The sequence below is a fragment of the Malania oleifera genome, chromosome 4, assembly GCF_029873635.1.
Source record: "Malania oleifera isolate guangnan ecotype guangnan chromosome 4, ASM2987363v1, whole genome shotgun sequence".
Lineage (NCBI taxonomy): Eukaryota > Viridiplantae > Streptophyta > Magnoliopsida > Santalales > Ximeniaceae > Malania > Malania oleifera.
This window is the reverse complement of record NC_080420.1, coordinates 109531463-109548654: the sequence shown is the minus strand read 5'-3', so window position 1 is coordinate 109548654 and position 17192 is coordinate 109531463. Positions and strand designations below refer to the sequence as shown.

At 36.2% G+C, this 17192-nt stretch overlaps 1 long non-coding RNA gene across 1 annotated transcript; it reads right to left on the bottom strand.

Annotated features, from left to right (window-relative positions):
- Positions 1-14163: 14163 nt before the first annotated feature.
- On the bottom strand, positions 14164-16373 carry LOC131153041 (uncharacterized). Its single transcript, XR_009136146.1, has 2 exons — positions 16010-16373; positions 14164-14333 (listed from the first exon to the last, which is right to left on the bottom strand). It is a non-coding gene; the product is annotated as an uncharacterized LOC131153041 (long non-coding RNA).
- Between the last annotated feature and the right edge of the window lie 819 nt (positions 16374-17192).

The following is a 17192-nucleotide window of genomic DNA, read 5'->3' as shown; positions in this document are numbered from 1 at the left end:
GTGGATGCCGGGAATATATAGCTTATACAAAAGAGCTGCCGAAGGAAGAATTGAAATAAGCTAATATTCTAGTGGTCAGAGAATTTTCAGATATTTTTATAGATGAATTACCTAATTTACCACCAGATCGAGAGATCGAATTCACTGCGGATCTGTTACTAGGGTCAACACCAATATCTAAAGCGCCGTACAAAATACCTCCAGCTGAACTGAAGGAATTGAAAGATCAGTTGTAGGAGCCCTAGTTCTGTTTCTGAAAAAGAAAGATGACATCATGAGGATGTGCATAGATTATAGGGAAATAAATAAACTGACAGTCAAGAATAAATATCCTCTTCCCAGAATTGATGATTTATTTGACCAACTCCAGGGGACCTAGGTCTACTCCAAAATTGAACTTCGGTCAAGCTATCACTAGGTGAAAGTCAAGGTAGAGGACGTATCAAAGATAGCATTCCAAACCGAGTACGAGCACTACGAGTTCCTGGTAATGTTGTTCGAATTGACAAACACACCAGTGGTGTTCATGGATTTAATGAATTGGGTGTTCCATTAGTACTTAGACCAGTTTGTTGTGATATTCATTGATGATATACTGGTCTACTTAAAGAGTCTTGAGGAGCACGAGGGTCATTTAAGACTGTTTTTGCAAGTACCGAGGGAAAAGAAACTGTATGCTAAATTCAAGAAATGTGAATTCTGGTTAAAGCATGTTACTTTCCTCGGGCATGTGATCTCCGGGGACGGTGTATCAGTTGATTTGAGTAAAATAGAGGCAGTAGTGAGTTGGGTGGGACCTGTGAATGTTCAGGAGGTTAGAAGCTTCCTAGGTTTGGCAAGGTACTACAGGCGTTTCGTGGATGGATCCTCTTGATTATCATGTCCACTGACACAACTCACGAGAAAGAACGTGAAATTTGATTGGACTGATGAGTGTGAGTAAAGCTTCGAGGAGTTGAAGTGGTGGTTGGTCACTGCACCGTTATTGTCTATCCCATCAGGGGAAGATGGTTTTGTGATACATAGTTATGTACCCCAGAAGGGACTTGGGTGCGTGTTGATGTAGCACGGGAGAGTCATTGCCTACGCATCTAGATAACTTAAAGAGTATGAAAAGAACTACCCTGTGCACGGTCTAGAGTTAGCTGCAGTGATGTATGCTCTGAAAATATTGAGGCATTATATTTATGGTGGGAAATGTGAGATCTTCACTGATCATAAAATCTTAAAAGATTTCTTCACCCAGAAAGATTTGAATATGCGGCAAAGAAGATGGTTGGAGCTCATCAAGGATTATGATTGTACTATTAGCTACCATCCAGGGAAAGCAAACGTGGTGGCTGATGCACTGAGTAGGAAAATAGCAGGAGCAGCGATGTCAGCAATGGAGATTCAGCACCCTATCTAGATGGATTTGGAGAGGTTAGGTGTGGAGCTGATAGAGGGTGATCACCAGGCATTCCTTGCCAACTTGGTGGTACAGCCTACCTTGGAGGAGAAAATTAAAGCTGCATAGAAAAATGACGTAGAGTTGGTAGAGTTGATAGAGATAGTGCGGGATGGACGGGAAAAGGAGTTCTATATTTAAGAGGATGGAGCCCTTAGGTTCTATGCCAGACTATGCGTTCCTACACATGCTAAGATCAGGAGGACTATATTGGAGGAGGCTCATAGATCCCTATACACAGTTCATCCTGGTAGCACTAAAATGTATAAGGATCTTCGAGAGACTTTCCGATTGAGCGGAACGAAGAGGGAGATAGCTGAACTCGTGCAGCATTGTTTGACGTGCCAACAGATAAAGACTGAGCACCAGACGCCGGTAGGACAGTTGCAGCCACTCCACATCCCTGAGTGGAAGTGGGATCACATATCCATGGATTTCCTCACTGGGTTTACTGCCGGCACTGCGTGGTTAGAATGCTATATGGGTGATTGTTGACCGATTGAAAAAAAGAGCCCACTTTCTACCTATTAAAGTTAGCTATCCTATGTATAGACTGGCAGAGATCTACATTCAGGAGATAGTTCAACCCCATGGAGTTCCAGTATTCATTGTTTCAAACCATGACCCACGTTTTACTGGAGGAGCTTGTAGGATGCTTTGGGGTCTCAGTTATCATTCAACAAGATATATCATCCTCAGACTGATGGGCCAATAGAGAGAATGATCCAGATACTTGAGGATATGCTGCAAGCATGCGTGCTGGATTTTGGGGGTAGTTGGACTCAGTATAAGCCGCTGATTGAGTTTGCTTATAATAATAGCTATCAGGCCAGCATCGGCATGACACCTTACGAGGCGTTGTATGGTAGGAGGTGTGGTTCACCTTTGTATTGGGATGAAATGGGTGAGAGGCAAGTTCTGGGACTAGAGTTAGTGCAACAGGCGTACGATAAAGTCTGACTAATTAAATATAGAATCAATGCAGCTTAGAGTTGGCAGAAAAGTTACGCTGATACGCGCCGCCAGGAATTGGAGTTTGATGTTGAAGATCAGGTATTTTTTAAAGTAGCACCATTGAAGGGAGCTGTGAGATTTGGGAGGAAGGGTAAGTTGAGCCCGAGGTTCATTTTCCTATTCGAGATATTAAAGAGACTGGGTCTAGTAGCTTACAGGCTAGCTTTACCACCAGCATTGTCCAGAATACACGACGTATTTCATGTTTCCATGTTAAGTAAATACATCCCAAACCCTTTCCATGTGATCAATTATGCAGAGATAGAGCTTAGAGATTCACTGACATATGAAGAGACACTAGTGCAGATCCAAGATAGGAAAGAACAGGTATTGCACACTAAGATAATTTCGCTAGTAAAAGTGTCTTGGAGAAATCAAGTGGTAGAGGAGGCTTCGTGGGAGACAGAGGAGGAGTTACGAAAGAGGTACCCGCAACTGTTTGGTGGGAATCAGTAGTAGTCAGGGGTGATAGTTTAGAAAAAATAAATATTATTTATTTCAATGCAAAATAGTTCAGGCATGAATTGTATATTAGATTATATTTATTTCAATGCAAAATAGTTCAGGCATGAATTGTATATTAGATTATAGGATAGATAGTGTTTTTGGTTTTGGGGGAATATTTTTTTTTTCTCTTTTATATATATGTATGTAATATCCCAGAACCCTAGTTATAACCACGGTATTTCTCCATCATAACTGAGGGTAAGAAATAAAATAAGTAGCCAATTTGTCCTTAGAGGATGGTGCGTAGTAATATAGTAAATTTCGAGGACGAAGTTTTATAAAGAGGGGAGAATGTAGAAATCTAAAGAATTATTGCAATTAAATAATAAAAGGAAGGAGAGAAAAGGAAATTTCAAAGGGGGGACTCAGCAAGGTCTCGTCGACGAGTATAGAGCATTCGTCGACGAGAAGTCTTCTTGGGCACGTCGACAGGGACACGTGTCTCGTTGACGAAAACTTACCGAGAGGGCTGATTTCAGGGCCTGAGATTCGTCTATGAGGGTTATGTGTTCGTGGATGAACCTCCTTCTTGGTCTCATTAATGAGGCGACATGGCTTGTCGATGAGGCCACGTGGCCAGCCATCTATATATAGCCAAAAATTCACTTTTCGGTGAAAAATTCGTCTTCTTTCCTTTTCTCTCACTAGAATTCGTTGCTTTCTCTTTCTTTCTAGTTTTTTGGCTCCATTTCACCCCAGTTTGATGATCAAAAGCTACCACGGTGATCTTGGGGAGATTCTCTACAACCTAACCGGAGCAGAATGTTGATTTGAGAAGTTTGGGCACCAACCCAATTTCAGGGTAAGTAGATTATTTTGGTATTTCTAATATTACCAGGTTTATCTAAGCCCAGATTTTGTGTTGTATGAGAATATACTGGTATTTTGTAGAGTAAAATTAGAGTGTTATAATTTCAAGGTTAGGGTGTTTTTGGGACCTTGCAGGCATGGGTTAAGGACCCCAGCGGTTATTTTTCCAGGAAACCAGGTAAATTATAGTTTAGGAAATTATGAAAAGGAAGATTCAGGAAATGTGAGTATGATGATTTTCTGGGGAATTCAGTGTTTTACTGGGGAATTTGTATATATGTAATTATAGGATTTCGAGATTGGTACACTGATGGCATGAGAGTTGAATTGGAGGCAAGCCTCCTAGTCAGATAGGTTAGGGAAATATGCTATGTTAGGAATTTTGGAATGTTTATTAGTAAATTATATGTTTTTCCAAATTATTATTCAGTACGCAAATTATTTGTATGTTGGAAGATATAGTTTTTAGAATATGGAATATTTATTTATTTAGTTGTGTGGCATGAGACATTATCAGATCAGTACAGAAATCCTATAGTTTTCAGATTACTATGATTTACAGTATTTATGCAGAAATATGTTTTATCAGACTTTACAGAATTATGAATTACAGTGTATATACAGACAAATATTTTTATAGCATTTACAGATTACCATGATTCCCAGAATTTTAAAGCCATAACACTATGATATTACAATTTATGCAATTTAGATATTACAAATAAGCTATTACAACTGTTACAATTCAAATATTACAATTTATACAATTTAGATATTACAGATAAGCTATTACAGCTGTTACAGTTAAGATATTACAGTATTTTCAGAACAGTTTACGGTGTTATTGTTATTTTGGAATCATGATGAAACAGTTAAATGTATATATAGAAAATAAAATTATACAGTATCAGACCTTGATGAATCAGTTCAAATATCAGTAGAACACAGTACCGTTGCTATTACAGATAAGAGTGCAACCACACATCTCAGATAGTGTGTGGAGGATTCCATCAACCGTGCATGGAGAGATTGCAGGCTCCTTAGAAGACTGGGTTGAGGTGGCTGGTTTGACGAGGTAGATACCAGTACTGTGCCTCGGAGGGATTGCAGATGGCCGGACTGAGGATTGGTAGAGTGACAGTTGACTTATCCTGGTGAGCCAACTAGAGTTAAGTCCCACCTACGGGCCGCACAACCCTATCATGAAGGGTTAAATCATGACATATAGTTTTCTAGGGTAAATATCATAGTTATGTATATGTATACAGATTGATAGAATATCAACAGATATATTATGATACTGGAAGTATGAAAAAGTAGAAGACTCGGATATTACAGTTGTATTTTAAACTATAATAGATGCAAGTTGAACTGTATATTGTTTTACTAGCTTTTATAGTTTCAGATATTTATCAGTATAGTATTTATGGAACTCAGTTGCCACACACAAGTAATAGCATATTTCCTTTTACTGAGCGTTGTCTCATCTCAGTGATTTAACAATTTTCAGGTGATCCAGTTAGACGAGCAGATCAGGCTCACCGCTAGAGGGATTGTTGGAGTGCCCTGGTTGTGGGGTAAGCATTTTCAGGGAGTTGTGTTTTTGGGTAATTTTATAGGGTTTTTGGTGGATGTTACTGGGAGATGTGTTTTTTTGTATGTATATTTTTGGGAATTATATAATTCTGGTATTATAAATATGGATGTACATTTTTATATTTTCCACTACGTAGGTGTGCAAAATGAACAGGGGTTGCTCAGTGCTCATTTGGGGCCTGAGATGTTATAGTAGATAATCCAAGGGTATCAGAGTAAATTAAGTTTTAGTATATAGTAAATTTTAATTGAAAAAAAAATGGTATAGATTTTCGTGTTGTTACAGGCTTTAGTAAACTAATTCGAAAGAGGTCTCATAACTGCGCTTTGAGTCTCCGTGGATCGACACTCGACTTACCCACTTTCTACAGAACTTGGGATAGTTAGGTAGTATAAATTTCATTTTTGGCAGTTAAGGACCCAAGCCTTGGAGTGCCTACGGCATAGCATACATTAAGTGCCCCATTGCGCTAGCATATGGACCTTTATCATGTCTCAAACTTCATTATCTGTCTTCAGGCACTACGCGGTATACAATCTAAAATGATTCGCCAAAGGTGTACTCACTGATTTTGCATTATCTATGCTAAACCTCTTCAACACCCTATCAACATGGCTACATTGACATAACCATAATCTCCTGGAAGCTCTGTCCCTTTGAATCTCCATCCCAAGAATCTTTTTGGTCGCACCCAAATCCTTCATGTCATATTATTTGCTCAACAAGATTTTCAAATTGTAGACCTCACTCATACTCTTTGCAGTAATCAACATATCATCCACATAAAGCAACATAAAAAATAAATGAATCATTATCAAGGGTTCACATAAATACAACAATCATACTCACATCTCCTCTAGCCAATTCGGATAATGTAGGAGTCAAATAGCCTATGTCACTGCCCCGGAGACTACTTCAGCCCATAAAGTGATTTCCTTAATTTACAGATCATGTGTTCCTGTCCAGACTGACTGAACCCTTTTGGTTGTACAATGTAAATTAGCTCCTCCAAATCACCATGAAGAAAAGATGTCTTTACATCCATCTGCTCCAAATGCATATCAAAATACGCTACCAAACCCAACACTGCCCTGATGGAAGTGTGTTTGACCATAGAGGAGAAGATCTCAACATAATCAACCCCTTTGCTACTAGATGAGCTTTGAATTTTTCTCCTTCTTTGTCTGATACTGCTTCTTTCTTGTTATACGCCCATTTGCATCCTATTGCTCTCTTCCTCTCCGGAAGCTCCACCAACTCCCATGTCTGGTTCTTATGCAAAGACTTCATATTTTCCACCATAGCACCCATCCATCTACTCTTTTCTTGGTTGTGCACCACCTCTTGAAAAGTAGTAGGATCCCCGCTACTAGTAATGAGTGCATAAGAAACCAAATCATCAAAACCATACCTGGTGGGTGGCCCGATAGTGCGTCTAGGCCTCTGTTGATCTCTTGAGCTAGGACTCCCTGCATTCTAAACATTTTCATCTCTACCATGAGTCGCTAGCTCCACCTGCACCACATGCTTATTGTTGCTACAATTTTCTAGCACCTGCTTCTTTTTTTCCTGAGTATGATGCAACATGACTTTCTCATAAAAAACCACATCTCAACTGATCACCACCTTGTTTGCCTTTAGATCCCATTGTTTGAAACCTTTCACCCATTTTTTATACCCCAGAAAGATACACTTTCTAGACTTTGCATCAAGTTTTGATCTCTCCTCACTAGAAACATACACGTAGGTTGGAAATCCAAACACTCTCAAACCAGAGTAGTTTACTGTGTTGCCTATCCACACCTCCTCTGCTACTTTCTCATTTAGTGTTGCCCTTAGTGACCTGTTAATCAAGAAACATGCCATATTCACTGCTTCTGCCCAAAAATTCTGCGTAAGCCCTGCATTCAACCTGAGTCACCGAGCTCTTTCAGCTATTGTTCTGTTCGTCTTTTCTGCCATACTATTTTATTGTGGTGTCTTGCATACTATGAAGTGTCTCTTAATCCCATGCTACTCACACAACTCTGTGAACTTTGAATTTATGTACTCAATACCATTGTCGAACCAAAGACATTTGATCTTCCTCTTTATCTGGTTTTCTACTTTGACTTTCCATAACATGTACTTGGCAAATTTTTTTGAATTGTGTTGCATTTAGTACACCCAGATTTTTCATGAGTAGTCATCAATAAAACTCACGAAATACGTATGTCCTCCTCGTGATGCTACCCTTATGGGCCCCTAAACATATGTATGAACATAGTTAAGAATTCCCTCTGTCTTGTGTGTGGTTGTCTTGAATTGCACCCTATTCTGTTTCCTATGAACACAAAATTATGCTTGCATGTTTTGACACCCTTCAATAGATTTCTCTTATGAAGTTTCATCATCACACGCTCACCCATATGACCTAATTGCATATGCCACAAGACTTTACTATCTGACTTAAACTCTACAGCTGTAGCTCCACCTACAACTGTGGTACCTAGCGGTGTATAGATATTTCCTGCTAATTTATGTCCCTTCATCACTGTTAAGACACCTTTACTCACCTTTATTACTCCACTTGCAGAATTGTAATTAAACCCATTACAATCTAAAGTGTCCAATGAAATCAGATTTGTCTTTAAATTTGATATATGCCTAACATCACACAACGTTATAACAACACCATCAAACATTTTAATTCTAATATTCCCTATTCCAACAAATTTGCATGATGCATTATTACCCATTAGAATAGAACCAGAATTTACTAACCTTTAGGTGCTGAACCAATCTTTATTGTGTGTCATGTTATAGGAGCATGCTGAATCCAAAATCCAAGAATCTATAAGATGATCTGAACCAGATAAAAAAAAAATCATATCCCCATCACTGCTCTCTGAGTCTGCTTCTTCCACTACATTCGTAGACTTTGATGGACCCTCTTTATTCTCTGTATTCCCCTTATTTTTCTTTGGACAATCTTGTTTTATGTGTCATTTTTTCCTACACTTAAAAAAAATGTATATCATTCCTCTTCTTGGAATTGGATCGAGATTTATTATTACTCGGATCGCTCTAGAACTTGCTTCTCCCATGTTCCTGGTTAGCCCTTGCCACAAACCCTTCACCTTATAAATTCTCATTGCTGGCTTTCTTCCTTTGATGAAAACCTAAAAGGGCACTTGTGATCTCCTCCAATCCAAGAGTTCCTTTTCCTCACATCAGAGTTGTAACCAAATTTTCATATGTACGAGAAGTAGGTAGGGAATTCAGTAACATCAACGCCTTGTCTTTGTCTCCAAACTTTACATTAACTCGCTTCAAATCACTGATGATCTAGTTGAACACATTGATGTGCTTTTTCAGATCCAAACCCTCTAACATCTTAAGACCATACAATTTCTGCTTAAGGTAAAGTTTGCTCGTCAACAACTTGGACATATATCAACTTTTCAATTTCAACCAAACTACCGCTGATGATTCCTCATCCATGATGTAATACATCACATTATTAGCTAGAAAAAGTCCGATAGTTGCCACAGCCTTCACTTCCAGCTCCTTCCAATTCATGTCGTCCATGCCTTCTAGCTACTTTCTGTATAATGTCTTTACCATGCCCTGCTGCACTAACAAATCTTTGACTCTCCTCTGCCACAATCTGAAATTTTCAGATCCGTTGAACTTGATCATGTCAAACTTTGCAGAAAAAAATCTAGTCATTGTGACTTGGGCTCTGATACCAAATTGTTCTGATGAAATAACGATCATGTGGTTTAGGGCAGCAATTATGATGAAACAATATGGAAACACACACAGATAAAGAAAACAATAAATAACACAAGGATTTAACATGGTTCGGTAGAATGCCTATGTCCATAGGAGCAAGCGGCGACTGAAATTCACTATATCAAAAATTGGGTTACATCATTGTATTTGTAGTAACCCTTGACGTACAGAGCTATTAGAGAATTCCTCAAATACCCCTGTATCAATCTGCGGAGGATTTGCCCCAACATCCCCAACCTATTAACCGTTCCAGTTTAAATGTCAAAACTAATGCCGAACAAAACCATCGATGGATTCTTCAAACCGTTGACGATTTTCTTCTAATTGGCTTTTGGTTGAAACCGTTGATGCAATGGTCGATGATTTTTCTTAAAACCAACTTCTTTATTTTCTTCAGCCTGCTTTCTTTGTAAATGTGTTCCGCTCGATATGAGCTACATACTACGACATTTACCCTTTTTTCTTCAAAATTCTTCTTTTCATTTGGGGACTACCACTCTTTTTTCATGCGTACCTCTGACAAAATTAGACATTGACAACTTCATTTTTATCCTAAATGACTTTAAAAAAAATATTGTTTCTATAATGTTGGATGTCCATGTTTGAAAATTTGACAGTATTATTTCACGTTCCAAGTATATATATTTATGAAAATGTGTTTGTCGTGGATTTGCCCACTTATTAGAGTTGAACTCCTTTGTTAAAAAAAAAACTAAGTTATAAGTGGGATAAAATAACCTATATAGATTTTAAAATGTGAGCCTTAACTTCTTTCTTTGAACACTAAAAAAAGGTTTTAAATTTATAGATATAAAAATTAAAGATAACTTTTTTTTAGCAATTATCCTATTCTATGGATGTATACATATAGTAGTAGTAATAAAAATAAAATAAATAAAATTTAAAAAATCAAAGGGTTTAAACTCTCAATTTAAAAATAGAAAAAATATTTTTAAATAAATTATTGTATTCAATGAATGTACATAATAATAAAGATAAAAATAAATTAAATTAATTTGAAAAAATGAATCATGGGAAATAATTGCCTCTCTCTCTCTCTCTCTCTCTCTCTCTCTCCCTCTCTTGCAGAGAACTCGCATGCATATGTGCCCGGAGATTAATGTTATCTTAGACAATCGTAAAAAATCATCATTTATATTTTCTTAAGTTTGACTGTTTCACCTAATACTAATTGATCGATTTCTCTACTAAACATACAAGCCAAGGAACTGATAGTCATATTCTACATTATTAGAATCGAGTTCAGAAGTACGATTATATGACAGAAAGGTGCTAGCATCCCCAATAAATTTGTTCCACGAATGATTTCGAATTAACCTAAAAATAATCCTAATTTGAATTAAATAACTTTCAATTATATTTTATGTTATGTGATCTACCAGACTTTTTAGTATTCAATTCATTAGTATCCATTTTAAATTTCATTCACAAGTGTAGAAAAATTTAAAAAAAAAATTTAAAAAAATTCACATCCATCTAAATATGAATCCTGAAGCACCAAATGCATATGGAGCTAACTCGCAGTGGTTTTTTTTTTGTTTTTTTGTTTTCACATCCAACCTTTTTTCTTGTCTTCTCTCTTTCTTTCCCTCTTTGTGTCAGCCAGCAAAGGAATAGACCCCACACATTTTTTACATCTAGCTTTTTGTCTCTCTCTCCTTCTCGCTCTCCCTCTTTGTCAGACGGCTGAGGAAGGGCCACCATGTGAACCCCATTAATTTTTTTTTTTTTTTATCATTTTGAAGCTCCTCTCTCCTTTCATATTGCCTCATGAATCTTGAACACCAAATGCATGTGGAGCTGACATGTGATGGTTGTTTTTTTTGTCATTTTACATTTAGATTTTCTCTCTTTTTTATGGTGCCTTCTCTATCATTATGTCAAAAGACAAAGGAAGGGACCCCACGTACACCGCACTAATTGTTTTCTTTGTTTACATCTACCTTTTTTTCAAAAAAAAAATTTGTCCATTTTCCTTGTGTGTCAACTGGCAAATGAAGGGGCCCCATGTAGGCCCCACTAATTTTTTTTTCCCTTTTTTTTGCTTCTAGCTATTTTTTTTTTTGGTCCTATCTATCTGCGTGTCACCTGGCAGAGGAAGGAGCTCCATGCAAGCCCCACTATTTTTTTTTTAATCATTTTGAAACTCAACTCTTCCTCTCTCTTACCTCTCATAGAGTTTGACATGTCGTGGTATTTTTTTTTTTTTTACGTCCAGCTTTTCTTTTTGTTGTTTTGTTAAAGTTTGATATACATTGTTGGCCCATAACCTAACAGTTTAAACTTTTAAGTAAAGTAGTAATCTAACATGGTATTAGAGTCAATTTCCAGGAAGTCTTGGGTTCTAGTCTTATTCCTCGTGTTTATTCTATGGTGTTTAAAAAAAATGTGTTCTCTATCATGGGTGTTATTTATCGTGTGTTTATTTCTCAACGTGCTATCTGGTTGCACGCGGGGGACTGTTAAAAGCTTGATATACATTGTTGGCTCACAACCTAATAGATTAATCTTTTAGGTAAAGTGGAAATCTATTAGTTTTTGTATGTGTATGTGTCAATTCGAAGACGAAGGGCCCTATATGGAACTCACATTTTTTTTTCCATTTTGAAGCTTCTCTCTCTCTCTCTCTCTCTCTCTCTCTCTCTCTCTCTCTCTCTCTCTCTCTCTCTCTACATTAGACCTCATCAAAATTTATTATTATTTTTTAAGTTCTTTTCTCTTTTTTATGAGAACAAAATTTAAAATTTTCAATATAAATGAATTCCACAAAAAAAAAAAAAAAAAAATTTAAATGAGTTCCAACTCAACCACTTTCCACAATTTTCTTTCTCAATACTTTTATAAGAAAAATATAAATGAATTCCACTAAAATAATTTTTATTAAAAAAAAAAATGAGATCCAACTTAACCACTTTTCACTATTTTCTTTCTCAATACTTGTATATTATAAATTAATCTAAATTATTTGTTATTACTTTATTTATCTATTGTTTATATTTTACATAAGCTAAAATTTTAGAATTAATTTAAATTAATATTATTCAAAAATATAAAAATATATATTGTGTTATATTTCTATTTGCATATATTATGTACATGAAAATTATGAAAATGATTAAAATTAGTTTTAAAATATTCTTAATATCATTTTTTCACCTACCTTCGACCAAAAGTTTCCAACAATAAAATATTACAATTATATATAAATATATATTTACATATATAAATACATAAAATGCATATAAATTTAATAACTGTTTAACTTCCCATATTTTATAAAATAAGGAATTTAAATTTTACTCAAATTTAATAATTAAATTCTCATATTTTATTGGATAGTTTTATGTCAACCTGCATTTTAGAGCAAATACAAAATTTAAGCAACCCAAATTAAGTTAGTTTCAATCTTAAAAAGATAAATTGAAACTCTTTAAAAATCAAACAATTTAATTAATCCCAACTATAAAATTAATTTTCTAATTCCTAAAAACCAATCGATAGATGATTCTAGATCCAATTGCATTTCCAAAACTTTTTCCGACCCAAAATTAGTTATAGTTAATCGATTAATAATTGACCTAAAAAATATGAATAATTGTTAAATTTTTGACCAAAAATTAATTTTGAACAAAATTGCCCTTCAACAAAATTAGTCATGTGATAGGAGCATGCCGAATCCAGAATCCAAGAATCTGTGAGATGATTTGAATCGGATGAAACAGAAATCATATCCCTGTCACTGCTTTCTGAGTCTGCTTCTTCCACTACATTCGTAGATTTTGATGGACCCTCTTTATTCTCTGTATTGCTATTCTTTTTCTCTGGACAATCTTGTTTTATGTGTCCCTTTTTCCCGCACTTAAAACAACGTATATCCTTCCTCTTCCGGGAATTGGACTGAGATTTATTGTTACTTAATTCGCTCTGGAACTTGCTTCTCCTATGTTCTTGGTTACCCCCTGCCACAAGCCCTTCACCTTATAAATTCTCATCACTAGCTTTCTTCCTCTGATGAAAACCTAAAAGGGCACTTGTGATTTCCTCTTATCCAAGAGTTTCTTTTCCCCACATCAAAGTTGTAACCAAATTTTCATACGTAGGAGAAGCAGGTAGGGAATTTAGTAACATCAACGCCTTGTCTTTGTCTTCGAATTTCACATCAAATTGCTTCAAATCACTGATGATCTGGTTGAACACATTGATATGCTTGTTCAGATCTGAACCCTCTAACATCATAGGACCATACAGTTTCTGCTTTAGATGAAGTTTGTTCGTCAACGACTTGGACATATACTGACTTTCCAATCTCATCTAAACTACTACTGATGATTCCTCATCCATGACGTGATACATCACGTCATCAGCTAGACAAGGCCTGATAGTTGCCATAACCTTAGCTTTCAATCCCTTCCAATTCATGTCGTCCATGCCTTTCGGCTGCTTTTTGTATAATGTCTTCACCTTGCCTTACAGTACTAACAAATCTTTGACCCTCCTCTGCCATAATCTGAAATTTCTAGATTGGTCGAACTTGACCATGTCAAACTTTGCCAAAAAAAATTCTAGTCATCGTGACTTGGGCTCTAATACCAAATTGTTGCGATGAAATAACGATCGTGTGGTGTAGTGTAGCAATTATGATGAAACAATATGGAAACACACACAAATAAGGAAAAAAATAAATAACACAAGGATTTAATGTGGTTCGGTAGAATGCCTATGTCCACAGGAGCAAGGGGCGGCTGAAATTCATTATATCAAATATTGGGTTTCAGCATTGTATTTGTACTAACTTTGATGTAATGCCCTGAACCCAAAACTAGGGTCTGGAGGGTTATTTGAAATAAATCTCTGATATAGCCTCGTGATGCCCCGAACCCACCAAGCAGGGCCCAGGTGCCACATGTACCATTTACTTGAACCTAGTTCTATATCAGTTACGTTGCAGAATTAATCACAATTCATCCATAAAATATACCAGAATTTCTACATCTATATACATCTCAAAACATAACCCAACATCCAGTATTAACAATATCCATATTCATCTCAGAAAACATAAAACTCAAAAGGAAATATACATATCCAACAGTCCATACCCTCTCTCTCTAAAAAATGCTACAACAACCCAAGCTCTCTAAACTCGATCCCATGAAGGTCCTGAAAAGATGAAATTCAACTATCGGGTGAGACACATCACAGTAAGGATGGAATACATTAAATCAGTGTGTGACAATCATGAGGTCAAAGTACAACATATATGTATAGTCATTATTTTCAAATTAACCACAATTATGAAATCATTCCCTATTCCTACTCATACGCATGTAAGGTATTTTACCAACGAGAGTTTTCAAGGATAGGGGTGATTACCCGCCCATACAAGTAGCACCTCTCTACTATGATATCTGAAGCAACCTACGATCACTTCTGAAGCATATTAGGACACTTACCTTAGTAAGTAAGCCCTTAGGTGGATGATTTATCTTGTACTCACACATTCACACAAAGGTTTACTAACAGAAGTTCCCAAGAATAGGGAAGATTACCCGCCCATACAAGTGGCTTCCCTCTGCCCTAACACGTTATGCAGCCTACAGCTACATCTGATACCTATCAGGGCACTCGCCTTTCTCAGCAAGCCCTCAGGGGGAGAGTATACCCCACCCCAAATATATGTAATACTACTATATTTAATACTGATAATACCTTACTACATTACTATTTATGCTATTATCACTGTACATTTCATTACATTCACTTTCATAATCTATATTCATTTCTGTTTTCACATATTCCGTTTTCATATCATTTCCGTCTACTGATCTTATTTCCATTACTTCCATAACTGCCATTTCCATATCCATTATTCCTATATTATTCATGGTTAAACTTACAATTATGCATTTAGACCCCTTTATACCGGCGATAAATCCTAATCATGCTTCCGCCCCATGACGGGTTATGCGGCCCGAAGGCTAGACATAACCCCAGTTGGCCCTCCAGAGTTAAATCAACCACATTCTACAGTCTGTAGGTATGATTGGCTGCTCCCACACTAGTCTAGACTCCAGTTGGACACTACCCTTCCCAAAACAATCGACCATCCCATCTCCACACTATCTAAGATGTGTGGGTGCACTAGCTCCACCATATATATTCACAACAGTACTGTGCCCTTTTCCTGATCCATCGGAGTTCTCAAACCATACATTGTCATTTAACATTACCAAACACATGCAAAATAATTCATATCACATTTTAATTCTCAATACATTTCCAGTATTTCCTACATCTCATACATATATCATAGTTTAAACACAACTTCATTTTATAGATGCCACACAATTTAGCAACATATTTCATACGTTCACTGAAAATAAGCCAACTCATAATCATTGTTCATATACTGAAAATATACATTTAATCTCCAACACAATTAATCAGAAATTTTTCCATTTAACTTTCCATTTTCACAAATAATATCTAATACCACAACCCTAGGCTCAGAAATTACAATTCAAACGGTTGGCATTTCAGAACCCATATGAAAATCATATATATATATATATATATATATATATATATACATAATATTTCCATTTTCACCAGTTATTTCCTCAAAAATCCTGATTTAATATATTCCCCCTACCTGATTTATTGAACTACACCAATAGGAACCCCAAAATGATGCCTGTGGCGCTCACCCGAACCTTTGATAAAAAACCCTAGTTTAATTAGATAAACCCCACATAACCTACTATTTTAGCATTTTCTCAACCTATAAACCTCAATTAAACATTAAAAATCCAAAAACTAGGAATCCTAGCCCTTACCTCAACTTTGGAGCGATTCTCGAAAAGCCTAGTTTAGAAATTTGCTCCCCTAGATGTGTAAAGAATCTTCCCTACAACACCGTAGCGGTTTCCATTTGTCGATTTGGGTTGAATTCGAGCCAAAAACTTAGAGAGAAGGCAGAGGAAACCGTTTAAGAGAGGGAAAATCGAAGGGAAAATATGATTTCTTTGTAGAGAAGCTTCCTCTAATATTTTATACACAATATTGCCATCTGGCTTCGTTGACGAGAAGACAGGATTCGCCGATGAACCGCAGAAGGGACATTGTCAACGAGAGGATGCGTTCGTCGACAAAACTTAAATTCTGAACTTCACTCACTCGGGATCTCTTCGTCAATGAGGGACTGAACTTCGTCGACGATCTCTAGAAGAACACTTGTCGACAAGGACAAGAAATTCATCGACAATGTCTACTGTTCTTTCTTTCAAAATTTTCCCTTTTTCCTTTTTTCTTTATTTATCTATTTCATTTATTATCTTTCTTAATTTTTTTTAATCATTATAATTTTCTGAGTCTTTACACTTGACGTACAGAGGTGTTAGAGAATTCCTTAAATACCCTTATATCAATTTGCGGAGGATTTGCCCCCGCATCCCTAACCTATTAACCGTTCGAGTTTAAATTTCAAGACTGATGCCGAACAAAACCGTCGACGAATTCTTCAAACCGTCGACGAATTTTATTCTAATTGGCTTTTGGTTGAAACAGCCGATGCAATGGTCGATGATTTTTTTTAAAACCAGCTTCCTTATTTTCTTCAACCTGCTTTCTTTGTAATTGTGTTCCACTCGATACGAGCCACAAACTACAACATTTGCCCTTTTTTGTTCAAAGTTCTTCTTTTCATTTGGGGACTACCACTCTTTTTTCATGCGTACCTCAGGAAAAATATGATGTTGACAACTTCATTTTTATCCTAAATGACTTTAAAAAAAATATTATTTCTATAATGTTGGATGTGCATGTTTGAAAATTTGACAGTATTATTTTACGTTTCAAGTATTTATATTTTTGAAAATGTGTTTGTCGGGATTTGCCCACTTATTAGAGATGATCTCCTTTGTTAAAAAAAAAAGTAATATATAAGTGGGATAAAATAACCTATATAGATTTTAAAAGGTGAGCCTTAACTTCTTTCTTTGAACACTAAAAAATGTTTAA